Source organism: Anser brachyrhynchus, assembly GCF_964034855.1.
Source record: "Anser brachyrhynchus genome assembly, chromosome: 6".
In the NCBI taxonomy this organism is placed as follows: Eukaryota; Metazoa; Chordata; class Aves; order Anseriformes; family Anatidae; genus Anser; species Anser brachyrhynchus.
The window spans coordinates 11,154,520-11,167,830 of record NC_137700.1 but is presented as its reverse complement, the minus strand read 5'-3'; the positions used below and the strand labels follow the sequence as shown (position 1 = coordinate 11,167,830).

The 13,311-nt window shown below is 45.1% G+C and overlaps 1 protein-coding gene and 1 long non-coding RNA gene across 17 annotated transcripts in view; one reads left to right on the top strand and one right to left on the bottom strand.

Moving 5' to 3' along the window:
* The window catches only part of ZMIZ1 (zinc finger MIZ-type containing 1), a 353,591-nt gene that overhangs the window by 231,096 nt on the left and 109,184 nt on the right, over window positions 1-13,311 (bottom strand). For 13 of the 16 annotated variants that reach the window (XR_013953115.1, XM_080598347.1, XM_080598348.1 and 10 more), the window contains exon 3: window positions 324-406. The exons of the other annotated variants lie outside the window; for them this stretch is intronic. The gene's annotated coding sequence lies outside the window, so the exon portion shown is untranslated. The remainder of the gene's footprint in view (window positions 1-323; window positions 407-13,311) is intronic. 16 annotated transcript variants of the gene reach the window in all.
* LOC308197595 overlaps window positions 413-13,311 on the top strand; it is a 58,648-nt gene continuing 45,749 nt past the window's right edge. The window contains exon 1 of the long non-coding RNA XR_013953137.1: window positions 413-12,064. This is a non-coding gene — a long non-coding RNA (uncharacterized lncRNA). The remainder of the gene's footprint in view (window positions 12,065-13,311) is intronic.

Genomic DNA, 13,311 nt, shown 5'->3' with positions numbered 1-13,311 from the left:
CATTTATTGGCAGCAAGTAGAACATATTATTGCTGTGTTTTATAGCTCAAATGGCTCATGCAAAGAGTAATTTGTTTGTATTCTGTATCACGATCAATAGCTGTACCAGGGATAGCCCGAGGAATGTTTATGCTGAGGGCTTTGCTTGCAGTGTTTTGTTGTTGCAATCAATTGACCAAACAGGACTGCTTCTTAAAGCAACAAATAAACTTTGATAGTGACCAGATCAGTCGTTAAAGCATAAAGCATGAAGCAGCATCTGGAAAAAGACTGAAGGCCCCCAAGTATTTCTTACTGCCTACTGGTCCGTAAAGCCTTCCTACCTGAGTATTCCCCACCGGCCTTTCTTCCTCTCGGTAGCTGGGGAACGTTTCCTCAATGCCCTCACATAACAAGATCCAGTTTCCTGCAATAAAAGCACAGGCACATCATACTTCCGTTCTCCTGAGTGACACGGTAGCATTTGAAAAAGCTCACTGCGCAGACCTGAGATAAATGAAGGACATTTAGGAGTCCCAGGAACAAGTCTGGAGCACCAGATCTGAGACTTGGTCCACAGTTCCAGCCACCCCAAACTCCAGAGAATCACTTCAGCAGTTTAAGTCTTACAGGTTTTCTTGTCCATAAAAATGAGATGAAGAAAAGATAGTAGGATTCTGTTGAGGCTTAAACCAAAGTTGACCAACAATGGTCTTTTTTTTTCTTTCTTCTCAGTTAAGAGTCATCCTGAAGTCTCTTCCATCCTCTTTATACAGGCACTCACCGACTGCTACGGGCTAAGTGCCATTAAAAAAATAAACAACCCCCCTAACTCTGCTTAAATGGATACACCAAAATACCTCAAAAACACCACCCTGACTGTAGCAAAACAAAGTAAGCTTATGGATTACATTGGCACAGCACCACAACTTCTAGGAAATGCTTTTTAATTATAAAGAAATACTGTAAAGGGAGACTGCAGAATGTTTACGGGCACTGTGTATTTTGTTACATGCTGTTTCAGCAGTCAGACAAGGTGTCCTTACAGGCTTACGCTGCTAGGCTCTAAAACTCAGCACATACTGAAGAAAGGAACACGATGAGTACATTTCGCTTCTCTTTTGAATAAATTCCAAGTAACTTCCACGCAAAAGAATTTTTCACCGAACAGGAAAAAACAAGTCTGGTGGAAAAAAATAATGTGCAACTCGTGGCCAGTGCAGAACCTCCACAATGACCAGCAATGGAAGCAGGCACTTGGATAACACCTCGTGTGATGCAAAAGTCACAGGTGACCAACAACAAAGCAGAAAAACTTCGAGTTTTTCACGCAACTTGTTACTTGCAGTAACATTTGTTACGCAATCTTATTTACCCTCCTCACTGATAATTCAAAATGAATAAAAACATATCTGAAAAACATATGCTAGAAACAGTCATCCCATCACTGCTATGTATAGTGCCACCAAGGGACAATCTGCGTCAGATGGGAACTCTGCTGTTCTCGTCCCGCAGCAAATGGCAATTCTAGAAAAGTTACACATTGACAGGCACCCTGGGTGAATGATTGGCTTTTAAGGCCTCATTGAACTGTGACTGTTTTCCCCCAGAACATATTTATTCTCATCCAGAAGTTTTCCCCAGTGCTTTTGTTCTGCTTATACAAGCCAGGGGAAACATGCTAATTGATTCAGATTTAGTACGTGTTAACATGACTTTCTCAACTAACGCAGACTAGGTCTTTAATTAAGTCTGAATTAATTATTTATCTAACTTCATTCCTCCCGCCAAAGGATAAACTTTTGTTCCACCCACCCCAGGAGCTGGGTACCATCCCAGGCTCTGCTGGCGTGACGGGACGGGACCTCAGCAAGTCAGGCTGCAGCGTTTGCTTGGCAGCTTCAACTCTGCCTCTCACTTCTCCCTCCTGGACGCTCGCTTCCAAGCCTGCAGTTGTGCAGCTGCACGGTTAGCTGGATCAGGGAGCTTATTTCCTTCAGCATGCTGTCTCATAAACAGCTGTGCCAACTCAGCGCAGGGAACGGGCACGAGGGCAGGAGTGCTCAGCCGTGATGGCAGAGGGTAGATCAGAGGCTGCTTAAACCAGCTTAAACTGCACCGCTGTGAAATACGAAGCCAACGCTTCGCTCCACTCTTTTGTGCTTTAGTTCCTCCATCTGCAGAACTGGCACCACAATTCCTGTTTTGTTTTATAAAGCACCTCTGAAAAGGGCTATCCCATTAACATTTCGGTGAATTCACATCGCAGACCACCCACCCCTTTTGAAAATCAGGTCCAAGCTTCCCTGGCATGGTCCCCACCAGCATCTGCTCCACGCTTTCACCCCACAACCTGCTCAGGGGCCAGACCATCGCCCCTGCCTGTTCCTGGGCCCTCATGCCAGCCCCCAGCCCTGCCAGCATGCTGAGCAGGGGTTTGGTCTGAATTGCATTCAGCCTATGGAAAAAAATCAGCTTTCTGAATGCCTGATCAGTTCTCTCAAACTATTTCTAGGAAGATCCTCAAGCCAGTCACACTGGCATAGCTTGGGGGTAGGGGGCTATGCCTTGAAAATGAGAATAGATGGGTGGGGGAAGAGGAGACAACTGCAAACACCGTAAAACCAGCATCAACAACCTTGCCTGGCGTCAAACCACAACCTTGCTGTGGTGCAGCGCACTGCCTCAATTTCTCATCGATTCCCGGTTCGCAACCCGTGATGCAGCTGATCGAGAGCGCTCGGGGAAGAGTCAAGCACTTCGTGCAAGCATCCACCAAACAGCACAGGATAGCAAAGCTGCTGGGGTGCGAGCTGGGGAAGAGAGGGGAGCCCGCAGCTCCAGGCACAGCCAGCAATTCCTGCGCGTACAGATCCAGCAGAGGGAGCACAAAAACAGAAGGTTTATTTCTTGGCCAAATGTTTTGGCTATGAAACACTGGATGTTTGAAATCCCAGGCACTTTGTATTAGATTATTTCTATAGTAATGCATGTGTGGTGCATTACAAACGCATAATAGACAAAACCCTTGCTCTGAGTAGATTACACTGTAAAAATCTATACAGCAAAAGAGACAAGCAGCACACGCAGCACGGGCTGTGGAGGCAGAGAACAGGAGGGAGAGGCAGCACAGCAGGGCTGCCAGCCCTGGCGATTTGATCATGTCTCCTGCAATAACAGGAATTTTTCCTACAGCCAGCTCTCAAATGTCCCATCGTCACATGGAAACCTCAGTTTTCAGCTTCTCTTTGTTTTGCTGTTGCTGTTTGTTTTAAAGGTGCTATTTCTAGGCTTCCAAGGGGAAAACACGAAAGCTACAGAGGTCATAAGGCATGCCCTAAAGACTCAAAAACTCCCTCTCCCCTCCCTGCCTGGCCTCCTCCTCCGCTGCCCCAGCCCTGGGCTGTCCTTGCTCCCTGCAGGGCGGCCGCGGCCCCTCGGGGCTCCTGTGGCCCCTGCCACCACCGCTGCCAACTGAGGCCCAACGTACCACACTTAGATTTGAAGACAGGGCCTTGGTTCTTGGTGATTTTGCACAGGTGGATCAATGGAAAAAGGTTTGTATACGTACAGGACACAGCCAGAGCATGGTGGACAGCCTTATGATTAAATCACGAGAGTAACAGTGAAGCGGGGGGGACCGGAAGAAGGCCAACAAGAAGGCAACAGAGCCCACCTTCAGGCCCCCTAAGTCCCAGCTGCACTACCACAGCAGACCCAGGTCAAGCACAACCACCCTCCCTGCTTTCTCACCGTGCCCCGGTCCCACCTGGTCACCCCTTCACCAACAGATCTTCCTGGGGCCCCCATCTCCTCCTCAGCCCCCGGGGGCCTCGCTGCCTGCCTCAGCGCTCAGCCTCGGCTGGGCTGAAGCAACAGTGAGGAACTATAATCCAAAGGATGACCAAGAGCAAAACCTTCAGTTGCCACACACAAAATGCAACTTGAATTCTATATATCCAAACAAAAATGAAGAGAGAGCAAACAAAACATGCACACAGAAATCCTTGGAAGACAGAAATACTGCCAAGACAGACCATAAAGTGTGCTGTGCAATCGTAGTATGGAAATGCATTAGACAGGTGCACTTCAGGGTTTTTTCCTCTTTTCATGATTTATTCCTGAGTTCTAGCATTATTCTCCTTAAACTGCAGTATGTTCAAGCTTGGAATTCCTGTAAAACCGCGGTGAAATTTACAGTGTGTGGGCAACCCCAGCTCTCACGTATCCTGGGCTGCAACTGGGTCAGAAGTGAAGAACACAACGTGCTGCACTTCCTACACAGCTTACTGGTCAGCAAGAGAACTTCTGCCACACGGAAAATACACAAACTTCTAGACAGTGTTTAAATATTAAATGCTGTCCTCATCAGTTAGTGTAGCCCTTGATCAGCCCAGTTTTTAGAAACTTAGGGGGTTTTTTTTGGAAGTTCTGAAGCGATTCAAATTCAACACTGTGCATATGGCTGATGAGCATCCGATGCTGTCTTCTGCCAAAAAGTCTGTTAGCTCTGTATGAAGGAGAAGCATAAAGCGTTGCTCAAGTAAGCAATGCACACTAGGTGCTTTCTGGGAGAAAAAGAGAGACTAAGCTCACAGCATCGCAGAAATGTAAACAAAGATCATGTTGCCCTGCCAAGGGTGGTGTGCTCCCTTCCTGGGCAGCGACAGGGCAAGGAAGGGGATCAGAGGTGGGAGGAAAAGATGTGGAGGGGCAAAAGTGATGGGGGTGTCAGAGGGATGGTAGCTTCAGAATGACAACTGTCAACTTTGTCTACACCTAGGCTTGGCCCCCTCTAATCCTTAGCAAAACAAAACCCAAAAAGCACACCAACCCATCCCACTAAAACACAGCATATCTGCTGGCTACAGCACAGACATAAACCGAAGGGCAGAAACCTGACTCCAAAGCTGGGCAGCAGAAAGCAGCCACACTGTACCCAAATGCCCCCATCTCCCCTGTGGCAGCGGGTCGCAGGCAGGCAGGCCGTGGGGCCGCAGAGCGTGCTTTGCTCAAGGCTGCCGGGCTCCGACATGGCGCCCAGCTCGTGGCTGTCACGCGCGGCGCCTTGTTACCATCGGCAGGCCTCTGGGGAGGCAGGCGGCCTGTTATGGGGGCAGAGCGGAAGAGCAATGAAAACTTGTAGTTTTGCTTGTTTGTTCCTATTTTCCACTGGGGTAAAAGCAAAAGGTTTGTTTACTTAGTCACCACTTCCTTTATTATTTTTCCTCTGTGTGTTTTGTGTTTGTTTTTTTAAATATACCTTTAATTCAGTTTAATGATTCCTTCAAAGCAGAAGTGGAATCAATCTCAAAATTGCATTAGACGTTATTTGAAAAACACAAAATAACGAGCACACCTTTTCTCAGATGCAGCTTGCGATTTCCTCACTTTGGGATGTAAGGGGATTTTAGGGCTGTATCACACTCCGTGTGCAGAAGACCTGACGGCAGCAGTAAGCAGTGTCGCGATCTTCAGTTTACAGCACCAACAGCAAAAACCCTTTGCCTCTCTTGGCTTGCTCCACTACAACCCCATTTCTAGGACAACAACTTTCCCAAACCTGTTCTCTTTCCCCTGCCACACATGAGGCCCAGCACACCTGAAGCCACCAGGCCGCCATCACTGCGGCCCCGGCAGCCCCCCGGTGCTGTGGCCTGAGGTGAAGCAGGGACAAGAAGAGGTGCTGTGCCCTCTCCGTGTGGGGCTGTCAGCCGTGAGCTCCTGCCTGCCTGGCTGGGCTGCTCCTGCTGTGGCCAGGAACGTCCAAAGCCAGCCCAGGGGCAGCTGAGTCCAGCGCAACCCCTGCGTGCGGCTCGCCACCATTTCCCAAGTGACCATCCCCACCTGAGCTGCAGCCGGCGGCAGTGTGCTGGGCTGCGTCTTTGTGAGAGAGGACTGAGTTGCCAGCTCGCAAGCGTAAGATAATGAGCACTATTAACCTTGGCTTGCGCCGAGCCATTGTTCTGGAGGTTGGACACCTCTTGAAAAATCCCATTATTACAGACCATTTGCCATCTATTTCCATAGCAACTTTTTTAGTTTATTTTGTTCTGTTTTAGAAATAAAATTCCCCTTCCCTTTCCCTTCTATCCTATTGTACTTACACAGCCTCAAACAATAACCCACTCGAGCGCGGCCATGGAAGTGGTTTGAAGGAACAAAGGCTGCTGCTGGCATAACCAGTGCATCCGACTCCCTGCGTACAGCTGCCTGCATGCCCTCCGCAGCTCCACGCAGCACAGAAGCTGCCGATCCCCTGTACTTCTGCTGCGTGCTGGATACAAAATAAGCTGTGCGCAGGAGGAGCCAATAAAATCATATTGAAGCATCGACTGATGGTGCAGGTGAGTCACAAGCGAGTTCTGCAGCTAGTCCTGTTAAAGGAAGGGCTGCAAGAAGGTTGGGTGACCTGGAAAGAAAGCGGTGTGCACGAACAGGACGAAGACGAACCTCACCGGAGGGAGGAGGCGCAGCAGCAGGAGAGCGTCTCAGGCTCCGCGAAAGGAGATTATTGCCACATCTAGCAGTTAGCACCCACCCAAGTAGTGTGCCATCAACTTAATTCTCAAACGAGACTAACAGAGCAGCGAGACAGGATTAGACATGCTTGTTTTTAACCATTCATTTCTCTCTCTGGTGGAATACTATCAGCGTACCACTGGCATCAAAACGCCTGCCCTTCAGAACGAGCAGAGTGCGTTTTTAATTTTACATGTAGCAGTTAGGTCATATGGGGTTATTTATTTTTTAATTTAAACCGGTAAAACATATTTAATCTGTTTTGAGAAAAGAACAAATTGATTTAGCAAGCAGTTCAAGCCTTTCCCTGGAGACAGTCAACCATACTCAGCAATCTGGATATAGGTTGAGACTTCACTGAAGTCATTTTAATTGTAGGTCATAAGAAATGTCAAGATATGAAACACCAAGGAATACGAAAAATTAAGCCATCATTGAGACTAACAAATGTCTTAGATTTGGCAGTAGAGTATTTCTTTAAATCTTTATGGCATTCCTACTTATGCACGGTAGCAGAGCAAACTCGTTAGGGCTGCATGTAATACATGCACATTATTTTTGATGGTGGAAAAAAAACCAAAACCTATACTAAGGGAAAACACTGAGGTGAAAGAAATTTAAAACAGTACACTTGTGCATGTGTGTGTTATCTTTTCCACTTCATTTCATTACACTAAACATCTTGTTTATGAACAAAACGTTTTTTCATCTGGGTCAGAAACCATTCTTCCTAACACAATAGGAAAGAGACAGGGTTGCGTGTACAGGAGTACACACATGAAAAAAAGCAGCAAAAATTAAGAGGATTTTAAAAGTAACAAGAACAAAACAAACAAACAAACAAACAACAACAACAAAAACCAGAAAACCACAACAGTAAAACCCTTTCAGAACTTTGTGCCCAGGTTTTATAAGGCAAAACTCTTCAAAATTTTCTTCTTAGCTAAAAAAGCACCTGTAAAACAGGTTTCTTCATGTGGAAACCCCTTATTTCTGTCATTTAGTTTTGAGCTGAACCTTCGTTTACTAAAACCCTTTTGTAGAACATTGCTGAAATACCAAAAATTTTCCTTTGTCCACTTTCCTCAAACAACAATGACAAAGGAGGGCTCTAAGCTTACCCACAGAAAGTGAAACCCCCGCATCCTTGTTTCACTTCTTAAAACAGAGAAAGATAAAAAATCAGGAGCACTCATTTTCACAATCAAAGAACATTATCCAAGAGCTCTTACTAAAGCATCTAATGAAAACATACATAACCTCTCTCCTTCTCCTATGAAATAAAGCGTAAGGGTCAGCTATGTGATATCAGCTGCAGATATATATGTGTGTGTGCATGTTTTTTTGTTTTTTTTGTTGTTGTTTGTTTGTTTTTTTGTTTTCATCATCCCAGCCTTTTGAGCTTGATCAATATACAAACTTCCATTCCCAGCATTATCTGCCACTCATGAGAGTGGGTACTTCTCCCCTTTTGGCTAAATCAGAACAGATCTTAGCAGCAAACAGCTATGGGAACAGAAGGCACTCCAACTGATGCGCTAAAGGCCACACTAATGAAAACAGTTGTACACTTCTGGAAGAAGGGAAAAAAAAAAACAAAAAGTAATTTTAACATCCTATTTTGCTGCCAGTCAAATCACTACTAAAAATCTGCATTATCAACACTAATTTCATCATTTTTTGCCACTGTTCCTACCAGGTGTGCCAAAACCTACAGAAAAGCATTTATATCTCTAATTGTGAAGCTGGGCATTTTGCTTGAGTTCAAATCTATCCACTGCCAAGTCCTTCTTGTTGACATACTTAAGGCCAGTTCAGTGAACACTGCGATACCCAAACCACCTCCTTCTGCAGCAGAAAGTACTGCACACACACATTCCCATGTGGAGCACCATGGGGCAAGGGGACATCACCGGCTTTGCCTTTACAAAGGAGGAAAGCTGCAACACTGCAACCTATGGAAGATAGAGGCAAACATGCATTTACAGACCCAAGCCTTTTGTGCAAGTTAATGTTACAGAGAAATAAAAGCACTGAAAGGAAGGATCACACAGACGTGTCGGAGAGAAAGAGTCCTATCTTGGGATTTTACAGCTAGACGCAGTCTGAGGGTGGTGCGGGTCCCCCCAGCCTCCCCTGCCAGCCGCTCGCTGCAGCAGATGGGCTGCAGCAGGCTCCTCTCTCCTCCATCCCACAGCACGAGCTGTTACGCAAGTGCTCCCAAACTGGTAGCCCTGGATCTTGGTTTTCTGCTCCTCTGGGAGGGCTTGAGGGCAGCATGCAGGGCCTCCCCTCGTGCCAAGCCTTGACAGGCTGCCCACGCTGAAACTCTGGGCCAGCTTCGGCTCGGGGAGGCAGCCAAGAGCAGAACGCGTTGCACAATTTGTGCTCTCTGCGGACATCTGAGCTGGAAAGACAGTCATTGCAACAGCAAGCTGAAGTTTGCCTCGGGATCTTGTAAGTTTTACTGCAGGCTCTTCCTAAACTCTTCCACGGATGGCATTTGTAAAACTTGGATTAATTTTCTGTGACACTCTAGAGGGGGGGCAGAGACCCTAAACTAAAACCCAGCCCTCCCTCACCAACCTCACTTCTCACAGCCATGTAAACATCCGCTCACTTCTTTCGTGTCCTCAGAAAGCCTCTCTCTTCAACATGCCAGAAGCTTTTAACCCGTGTTCAAGTCGATAGCATCTAGCCCCTGCTCTGAACAGGCACAACAGCAGCAGAGAAACTCCAGCAGACGAGCCCTGGGAGACCCTGCTCCAAGCCTTGGAGATGTGGGGCTGCCACCGAGCTCTCCCCTGCCCCTCGGCGGGCAGAGCTGGCCTGGGAGCTCATGACTGCACCCCAGCTTTACGTGGGCACGGGCAGCGCAGTCAGCGACCGTGTGTTTTTATCAAGAGAGCGATGGGGAGGTTTCAACAGGCGAGGCGCAGGCAAACGCTGCCTCCTGCCAGCCCCTGGGGGTGGGATGGGCACCCAGGAGGGGAGAGCTGGTGGGGAAGGACTGTTTGTGCCACACGTGACTCGCGGCCTCGGCTAGTAATTAATTCTTCCTCTCGAGAGAACACATCCCCATGCCAGCCCACCCACCCTCCTCTCGAACAAACACAGCACCATGGAGGTCAGGGAGGGGAGGACTCGGTAACAGGGAAGAAAAAAACAAAACAAAACAAAACAAAAAACCCAAGCATTTAATATTTACATAAGAATGAAATGTTTCATTAATTACATACAGAATCAATTTGCAGCTATTTTCCTTAAATTTCTCAGTCAAACCCACCGATTTGAAGCACTTTGAACTGCGCTGCACCAGTAATTGTGGATGAATATTTTAGATCAGTCTTGAATCACTGTACTGCATATACCGAATGAACTAATAAGCTGCTCATGTGTGGACTACTAATGCATTTCCTTTCTTTCCTAGACAGATGGAGTGCAGTCTAAAATCAGTTGGATTGGCTACTGGGAATCTTCAGAAAGGCTTACAAAAACCTTTAGGTCTGCTGTTTTATTAAAAATATTACTCAACAGCCTGCGTGTGTCTAAAAGGAGCCAAAAAGAAGCAGAAAAACCCAAACAAGTTTGCAAAGGCATGAATGAACAGTTGGACATTTCACGCGACAGCAGCAACCCGCACAGAGTGACAACGAATACTGCAACTGAAAGGTTACTACAGGACTACCGAAACGATGGACATTATTGCCACCTACACCGCATTTATCACAATATGGCTGCTTACGGACAGTCATTTTAAATTACATACTGTGGCATATCACTTCTGTCATCTGACAGCTGTATTCTAGTTTACAGAAGCATCTGTTGAGTCATCAGGAGATCAGAATAGCTAATTGCACTTTGGGGATGCTTTCAGAGATTAAAAGTCCCCTTATTTCAAGCAAATTTTAAGTGTCCCCATAAATTGAACTCCTTTTTCATATATAAAATTAACATATGCACCCACACTCCAGTGAAATTGATGTATGAAATGTGAAGAATAACTTCCCTAAAGGATTATCTGTTTTCTTCTGCCTCAACTGTGCTCAGCAACGTGGAACAGAAAACAAAGATATAACCTGAATCCCATGTAATTCTGAAATATGAACTAAGACGTGGCCTCCGCTGGCTGGACACAGAATGCAGAGGAGTGAACCTTCACTCTCGAGTTTTAAAAATAAAAATGTAACAGCTGTAAACTGTTAGATGTTTGACATCTCTTTCCTTTGCAAAACAGTTATGTTTCCCAAGTTTATACTATGCTTTATTCTACAAGAAACACAGTACATGCTGTATCTTTGACCATCACAAAAGAGTATTAGACAAGCCAGAAGAACCCAGAAGATTAAACACGGATGTAAACATTAAACCATCCACCATCTGAAATTGTACCTTGTACCAATTGCTTCTTAAACGCAGGTAGGAACAGAAGGCAAGTGATCACCTTTCATATATCTAATTATCCAAACATTTGAATTAAAAAGATCAAAAAAACTTGTGGAAAACTTCTGTGAGTTTTCAAAACGCATGAGCAGTTGCTTCCAAGCTGAAGTTCATTGGAAGCTTCCAGCCTCCACCGCAGTCGGAGGGTTAATATAACATATTCCCTAAGAAGGATCTATCATATAAACTTGGACTTAAAACAATCTAGCAGTGGATTTTTTGTTTGGTTGAGGTTTTCCAGAAAAAGAGACAGTTAGTCCATTGTTTCTCAGACATGACTGAATTTGCCTGTTCTGTAGCTCATGAACCACAGAGTTCAATTAATCAAATATTTGATTTCACTCAAGAAGTCATCACAGCCCTGAAGTGCTACTGCATAACCAAGAACACCATGCAAGCTTACAGGCACCAAGACCCCAGCTAGGTTTTGCTTTGCCATAAATCCTAACCTGACAGCACATCTCAGACAATCTAAGCAGACCATTATTCTTTAGTGCTGAGGAAATCAAACTTAAAGGGAGAGTGTAAAAGTTGAGACAAGGACTGCAATCATGACCAAGCTTTAAAGAGGTCCCTCATACTTTCGAAGTTACAGCATATTCCCTTGCTGCTAAACTGAACGGAGACTGCTGTCTCAGTTGCATTAAATTATTAGCTAATTAGCCCTGAGTAAGGACAACAGTGTGTTGATGCTGGCAAGCTGTGAAAAGAACACTTCAGCAAAGAAGATCAATAGCATTTTTGTCTGGCTTACAAGAAGAAAACTGCTGACCCAGGTTACGAGTTTAAGCCATTTTTCATTTGGCAGACAAGACAGCACTAGTGACAGATCAATACAGTAACTTTATGATGGGCTGCTGCTCCTGCAGATGGCAGGACCATAAACAGGCATCATTTTTAAAGCCTGGAGCAGTACATTACTTAGACAGAAACCACCTGACCTTTTATAATACTTAGACATTCCCACACAACACGGCACATCAGAAAAACAGAGAAAACCAGGAGGATTAGCTGTCCTGTAAAACAGAAGGGAATATTATCTGCTTGAAATTCATTACTTGAAGTAGCAAGCTTCCGTGCTATTTTGGAGATCACACTAAAACCACAAGGTTGGCATCAGGTAAGCACTTATTCCTTTAAAGAGTGAATGTTATAGGGGATCACTTCTTATTTGATGCAATTTTCTTATCTCTAGGTTATCTAGAATAATAGAAGGAAAAAACTTTCATGTGCTTTTAAAACATTAGATGAGTCACTATCATCTGCAATTAGTAAGCATTTGGGAAAATACATTTACAAATGGGTGGTTATTTTTCCCATATTGCAATATACAGACCGTAGCATTCACATTTATGTTTTTTTGTTTTTTTTTAAACTTAAAACTGTATTAGGATTGCCAGTAATGTTTTACTACTTTATCAATGGCAAATGAAAAGAAGGTTTTATAATTCTAGTGCTTTTATGTTAAAACCTCTAGCTGAAGAGAACATGAAAGATAGCACCTCAATAAATGATTTAGGTCAGATCTTCAGCTGAGGACACAGGTGGAACATCTGGCTCAGTATTTACAGTCTTTTCACTATAAACATGAAATAAACACAGAACGTGGTGAATTAATCATATCACCAGTTTTCTTCTGCCTCCTCTTCTGAGGCTGTTTTGTGTCAATTACTGGAGAAATATCTGCTCAAGCAGGACACTAATTTTACAAAAGCACACTGGGTTTGTGGGCTTTCGTCAATACTTTTTGGTTGCTTCAAGTAACTAATTAACATTAATGTCAACATAAAGGATAGAAGGAGGAGAAAAGTATTAACAAGCTCAATATAAAAACTGGCTCCCCATACGGTACTGCCATGCAGCTGGGTTCCAGCCTGAAAAATGAGATATTAATTTGGTCACTAACTCTGCCTTGTGTGATGTGAGCAAACAGCACTGCGTTTTCCTCTTACTAACACCACGGCCAGCATTAGTACAAAATACAACAGAACAGCACAAAAACCAGAAGTCTCTTGGTTGGGCTCCGCTCGTGCTAAGAATAACTCGGCGCACACGCACACGATGCCAGATCTGCCACTGATCTGCCTTGCTCCCCAACGCAAACCCCAGCACCTTCCACAAGATCCTATATACATCAAGCTGTGCTACAGCGAGAAAACTATGTATCGAATCTATTTTTAAAAGAAATTGAATTTCTTTAAACTCCAAGGCAGGATGGCTTTAACAGTTTCACATTTATAATCTCACCTCTTTTCAGCACGCACAAGGGCTCTTTATACCCAACCGCACTTAGACATGCTGGCTGCCACGCCTGCCAACCACCACCACTTGGTTTCAGCCCAGAGACTCTGCCAGCCTGCCGCAAAA